This window comes from Macrobrachium nipponense, chromosome 3 (assembly GCF_015104395.2).
Source record: "Macrobrachium nipponense isolate FS-2020 chromosome 3, ASM1510439v2, whole genome shotgun sequence".
NCBI classification, from domain to species: Eukaryota; Metazoa; Arthropoda; class Malacostraca; order Decapoda; family Palaemonidae; genus Macrobrachium; species Macrobrachium nipponense.
Genome location: NC_087202.1, coordinates 142,842,272 through 142,849,738, shown reverse-complemented (window position 1 = coordinate 142,849,738; position 7,467 = coordinate 142,842,272). Strand labels below are relative to the sequence as shown.

At 34.3% G+C, this 7,467-nt stretch overlaps 1 pseudogene; it reads right to left on the bottom strand.

Moving 5' to 3' along the window:
- Window positions 1-243: 243 nt before the first annotated feature.
- LOC135222084 (uncharacterized) overlaps window positions 244-7,467 on the bottom strand; it is a 107,494-nt pseudogene continuing 100,270 nt past the window's right edge.

The window sequence follows — 7,467 nt, the reverse complement described above, 5'->3', positions numbered from 1 at the left end:
TGTGTGTGTGTGTGTGTGTGTGTGTGTGTGTGTGTGTTTCATGCGCTAGCGCGCTCGCGAAGATACACGCTCACTTGGTATTTGGCTAATGACTGAACCTTCCAAAATATCAGGACAAAATGAAAACACAATACAGTAGGTATATTTATATTATCTCGTAAAATTGAACACCAAAAGTAAATTGTAAACACGTAAAATTTCATATTGAAACAAAGAAGTTTTTTGTACGTTTGTTAAATAAAGAGCCCATACCTGTATTGCATGGACACAATTATTGTAACACTCACAATAATAAAACGATATTTATAAGGATTAAAAAGGCCTATGATTATTTGCACATAATCTCGATAGAAGTAACTGAAAAATTACACTTCTTAACATATAACTATTTATAATAATATTAGTCCAACTTCTCAAAACACTGAATATCACATATAATAATTATTCTCCTTGTTTTTTTTTTTATTTTTACAAAAATATACTTTCAGCACATACATTATTTCATCGATAAGTGTAAATAACATGAGAGGAGGAATAGTCATCAGGTATTCGACGGTTGTGAAGAGAAAGGACACAGAGAAGGGTCTCGGAAGGACGAACGAAAACCTTCATTTGTTTCTGTATAAATCTGGTTTATAAGATGACAAAGGCGATCAATTGACAAGTCATGTGAAACAAGTAACTCGGGGAATATGCCTACAAAGTATTTTGTTGTTGTTATTCTTGTTCGTGTTCATGTTGGGGGCTAGGAAAGCCGAAAATTGTCTGAAAAGGGTGTTTCGCGTTGAGTGAAAAATACAGGAATTTTAGGATAGGTTATTTTTTAATTCATTTATAAAAATGAAAATGTAAAAAATAAATAATGAGCATATTTAATATTTCTAATAAAATATAGCGTATTTATTTTGATTTTCGGTGGTGAAACAAAGCTCCATTTAAAGACAGTAGATTTTGGCACGCGCCCCGACTAAGTTGGAGGTCCGATCACGTCTTGTTACATTTTGGTAGAAATTCAGAAACTGAACTCGTTGAACGATGGAAGGTCATGAAATTTGTTATGTAAAAGAACTTTCAATTACATTGATGCACAATAGAGTAACAGGTCATTCTTATTGTAATGGATGTCGTATATGTATTTCCATGTCGTTCGTGTTCATGAGTAAAATAAGAATAATGACTGAAGTCTAACTAAACCCCTCTTCAATCAGTCTTTATTGAATTGACAGACCTCAAATCTTCTTCGGATGAATAGAAAAAGTAAACAACAGTCAAATAGTTGTTATTGACAGACCCAAAGTCTTTTTTTATACATATTAAAGGCAAACAAGTCAGTCAGTTGTTAATGACAGAGCAAAAGTCTTTTTTTTGTTCTATATATTAAAAGTCAACAACAGTCAGTTAGTCGTCATTAACCCAAATTAAACACAAGGCCGCTTAGTTTATCAGTTTATTAATAGGTTGAGTCTGTTATCATTCGAGAAATTTAGATCACCAATGTCAAGAAATAGCCAGAATTCGACAGCTTAAGGCGTGAACAAAAATGTTTATATAAACGGCATTCAGCATTCAGAATGGCGTTCCGAAAGAACAATTAACTTTGAGAGATATTTAGTTGTAATTATAAAAATAAATATCAATAGACAGAGAGGGCTAAAGGCTCTTAGAATGGACGAAGGGGAGATAGAAAGGACGTGACATGAATATCTTTAGTAAAAGGAAAAGAGAATTAGTGGGACGCGTCTTCCTCAAAGAATCTACAAAGAAAACATGACAACCACAGAGTCCCGAACTGGCGAGAAACGTGAAGTTCGTAGTTTGTTTTAACGAGCATTTGTTGATATATACATCTGACGGTACTTCAGGAGACCAGTCCATAATCAAGCACTAACCCTAGTTTGAAATTTATATAAAAAAGGAGCAATGCATTTAACCGTGAAGAACACTTGAAACTCCCCAGAGTCAACAGTCGGATTTGGACGTAGTATTTGAACTCAATTCCGCGAAGACTCCTCAGAGTTTATAGAAGAAGAAGCCAGGCAGAGCTCTGCAATGTTAAGAGCAAAGAACTCGCCGCTAATGACATCCAAACGGTACTGAACGCTGAAGAACGGTCGCTTGCGCGTGAGCAAGTCTTTCTGTTGACATGCCGACATTTCTCCGCCTGAATGTCGTTGTAGGACAACGTCGCCGTCACCTTCTTCAGGAAGAGGGCTTCGGGTTTTTGGCACCGGAAGTAGCCGACTCTGTACACGCAGGACAAGAAGCCCTCACGGATGCTGCAACGGGAAGGAAGGAGTCGGTCAGATGCCAGAGTTTCAATAAGCACGCTTTATTTGTCTGTGTATATACATATTGTGTATGTAAACAAACACACACACACACACACACACACACATATATATATAGATATATATATATATATATATATATATATATATATATATATATATATATATTTATATATATATATACATACACATATATACACGTTATATAAGATATAGAGAGATATATATATATATATATATATATATATATATATATATATAGATATTATAATATATATATATATATATATATATAATATATATATATATATATATATATATATATATATATATATATATAGACATATATATATATATATATATATATATATATATATATATATATATATATATATTATATATATATATATATATATATGTATATAATGTGTGTGTGCAGATATATGTGCAATTCCAAATTAAATCAGCCAGGTGAACTCGTCCAAACATTATCCCTGATGACATTCTAATTAGAAGCATAAACAAACACTTGCTTTAATCATAGATAGTTTCAAAGATTTTTTTGTGTTGTGTGGGTTTCTTAATGCCGTCGCACTTTAGATAATTAGATATGAAACAGTATACAGTGTGTGTGTGTGTGTCTGTGTGTGTGTGACATTAGTATCGATGGCAATACTGACTAATGTTGTTGCTGATAATTAAACGCTCATTTATTGTTGGGGATATTAAAACGGTTTACTTTGTCCCTCCACTCGTGGATATATTCGAATAAAAACTAAACCACTGCAAAATCTTTTAAAACTTTTAGTTCATCCACTTAACCTTATTGATCTAAATGAAAGTGGGGTTCATTCATTTATCTTATTGATCTAAATAAAAGTGGAGTTCATTCACTTTTCTTATTGATGTAATGAATGTTGGTGGTCATTCACTTATCTCATAAAACTAAATGAAATTTGAGTTCTTTCACTTATCTTATTGATCTAAAGGAAAGTTGAGTTTATTTCCTTATCTTATTGATCTAAATTAGTGTTAGTGCTAATTCACTTATCTTATAGATTTAAATGAAAGTGGAGTTCATTCGCTTTTCTTATTGATCTAAAGGACAGTAGAGTTCATTCACTTATCTTTATCTAAATTACTGTTGGTGGTCATTCATTTATGTTACAGATCTAAATGAAAGTGGAGTTCATTCACTAACCTTTTTGATCTAAACGAAGGTTGAGTTCATTCACTAATCTTATTGATCTAAATGAAAGTGGAGTTCATTCCTTTATCGTATAGACCTTGATAAAAGTGGGACTAAAACGAAATGAATTATAACGAAGGGCAGAAGCGAGAGCACAAAGAACCGTGGTGAACAAATGAACAACGCATTGCAACAATGAGGAAGAGGCGGACGCTTACCAGCATAAATTGTGGTCCCTGACGGCGGCTGTGATGTTGGTGGCCTGGTGTTGAAGACTCACGAGGCGCTTGAAGTGGAAGTGGCATTTCTCCCAGTCGCTGCTCACATCCCGCAAGCACGGCCCGTGCGACAAGTAGTCTGCAGAAAGCAAAAGCACAAAGCCGTCATATTTGCTGACATTTGCAATAGGTTCTGCAAGCAAACTCATCTCACAGGCAATAGATTGAAAGTAATAGATTTCTTTTACGCTGTCTATCAACGTTAATGGGATCTAAGTGAACCATGTTAGGTCACCACTTATGTTTTTCGTTTATTTGGGGAGTAAGCCTACAAACTTTGTTGTTGTTTGGGGGTGGGGGGGGGGGGGGGGGGGGCGGGTGGCGGTTGTAGGGAAGGTCTTGAAAAAGGTGTTTCGCGTTGAATTAGAGTTACAGGAATTTTAGGATGGGATATTTATGTTTATTTATTAGAATGAAAATGTAAAAAAATAATAGTATGCATATTAAACAGTGCAAAAAAATTACTTCATATAAATATATCATATGTTTTTCCTTTTCTTTGGTGAAACAACAGTCTATCTTTCCGTCATTTTAGCACGTTTTAATTTATTTGATTGCACTCTGAACTTAGGAGGATAAGGAATATATTTCTGTGATTTAGTTATTTTGTGTTTCCACTTATAACTGAGAATATATGAACGTGCTTAATGACTGTCCTTTTTTTTAGATCCTTGTTGTTTGTACGAGTAACACTAATTATGAGGATTAATCACAAAGACCACTTTATGTTAAATTAGGAATATAATGTTTGCAGCTCAGTATATGTCCCGAGTAAGCTGAAAGTCGGATCACGTTTTGTTTTAACTAAAAGTTCAATGGAACACGTGCACTGCAGATTCCCATAAACAATGCTTCATTATTAAAGAAAATAAATTGTTTTGCACCTGTTGTAATGCAGGTGGTTGTTTAATAACCTGTTTGGGGACCATGATTATCATAAACGTTATCCTGAGGGATTTATGTTTGCTTAAAAATATCTAAATTTCCCAGTGGTGTCAAATGTAACATAATAAGTCAAAGTCTAGCAAGTCGTATGCAACTAACACAAGTCATAAGATGAGAAGAGGAAAAACCATCAGTAATGCTCATTTATATTCGTGCATCAGTATAAGTAATTCATATTTCATATCATATTTATAATTAATCGAATGCTCATCAAAAGGCAGTTCTCTTACCGCATTGAGCTTATGCATGACAGTGATTATATTGACTGGTTAATTGTCAGTTATTTTCGTCAATTTTGTTAATGTAAAGATAACTTCCAAATCTTTATATTTATTTAATTATATAACCTCTCTGTCTGTCTGTCTGTCTGTCTCTGAGTTCCTCTATTTGCCCATTCGTGCGTTATCAAACTAACCTTAGTCATGACATGATATCTTTACGGATATTCACGTGGTGCACTGTAGGCATTATTTAGGTTCTTTGCAGCGTCCCTTCGGCACCCAGCTGCAACCCCTTTCATTGTTTTTAATGTACTTCCGTTCTTATACTCTTTCTTTCATCTGACTTTCCACCTTCTAGCAATTGTTTCATATCACAACAGCGAGATTTTCCTCCTGTTACACCTTACACCTTCAAACCTTCTCACTGTCAATTTCCCTCTCAGTGCTGAATGACCTCCGACCTAAATTCTAAAGAGAACACGTTCCTCTTCATTTACGGAAATCATATTTTTCAAGATACTGAAAACGTCCCTCAGAATCAACTTCCGATTCCGACAAAGTCGAAACCCGACTCTCCTTCACTTCCCATTCCTCCTTCCTCTTCCGCTCTCGCTACCTTTTTTTAAAAACGGGGTCGTCGCAGAGAAAGGCCAGAAACGACCTCGCCCCTTCAGGTGCATCTCCAGCTTCCGATCTCTCCTCGGGGCTCAGGCAGTTTGGTATGGTGTACCTTTGGGTCAACGCAGGCCATGCCGCCCTTGAAGGCCCTGCGGGGGAAAGGGAAAGAATTCAATCAGGATTTCAATCCTGGGTGGGCGCCCTTCCTTCACGGAGCGACTTCCTCGGCCTAACTCTTGTAGTTGTCCCTCGATTCAGACATTAGCTCAGGTAAGTGAATTCATTACCTTTATTTTATTATTTCAAATATAATTGTCTTGAAAAATACACAAAAGATTGTCATCTTTGAAGTATTATACCTCATGAACGTAGTACATTGGTAATATTTGTTAGCTAAGTTCGTTCTGCCGCTCATACCTTTAAAATAAGCACATTCATACGAACAGTTAACAAATTTTCTGACTGGAACTTGTTGCTTTACTGATACTATTTTCCAAGGAGCATTCACTCCATATTCTATACTACTTCATTCTTTGTGACATATCCTCGATATTGAATCAAAATGAGGAAATTTGCTAAAATTCAGATTTTCATTTTTCCTCTCTCTTTCAAGCCTTCAGAATTGCGGAACCTTTTACTTCGTTTATAAGTCTCTCTCTCTCTCTCTCTCTCTCTCTCTCTCTCTCTCTCTCTCTCTCTCTCTTAAGATATTAATAAATCAACATGCACCCACGTTGATTTGTTAATATCTTGAAAGAGAGCGAAATGGCAGATGGATGTAAAAAGTTGCTACAATTCTAAAGTCTTAAAAGAAAGAGATAAAAGGCTGAATATGAGCAAATTATCTCATTTTGATTCAATATCTAGGAATGTCACAAATAATGAAGTATAGAATATGCAGTGGATATAAATATACTATATATATATATATATATATATATATATATATATATATATATATATATATATATATATATATACATATATATATATATATATATATATATATATGTGTGTGTGTGTGTGTGTGTGTGTGTGTGTGTGTGGTGTGTGTGTGTATTTCAATAGTTTTCCAATTTTTTCATGCGCTACCTAAATCCATATTTCACTTTCGTAAAAGCTATTTATATCAGCAGTATATTCATAATCATTAATTACTGCTTTCATAGAGACTAATCTTATCTTATTAGACTTTTCATAGGCATTCAACCCTGGCCACTTGCTTGATCTCTTCTGTAATTCCCAATCTCTCAAGAAGTCAAACACACTTCCCTTTTTCCACACTTCATTACTCCATCTTTGTACATTCCATTTACCAAAACAACCTTACAATTGCTATAATTCGATTCCTACTTTCTCCTATATTAAGTTCCAATTTCTTGACCAGTCACTGCATATTCTCTACACTTAGCCATCTGTCATTCTCTCATGTCCTATCCTTCCCTATCATATATATATATATATATATATATATATATATATATATATATATATATATATATATATATATATATATATATATATATATATATATATATATATATATATATATATATATATAAGTCATATCTCATTACTGTGATTCATATACATACATCGAGCACAAATGTCCTTATATATATATATAATATATATATATATATATATATATATATATATATATATATATATATATGTGTGTGTGTGTGTGTGTGTGTTTGTGTGTGTGTGTGTGTGTGTGTCTGTGTGTATTGAGACCAATAAAGGAATATGAATTATTCTCACTTGCACATATTGTTAAGATCAAGTCGGGTATGGGGTAGACCACTCTTGGGCATGAGGGGAGCCACTTGGGTCAGACACACATCCAGGTCCTCCTTTTTCGACTTGCATTTCTCGCCCTCACTCTGGCCCCCTGGAAACAAAGCAGTAATAGTCACGTTAGGATG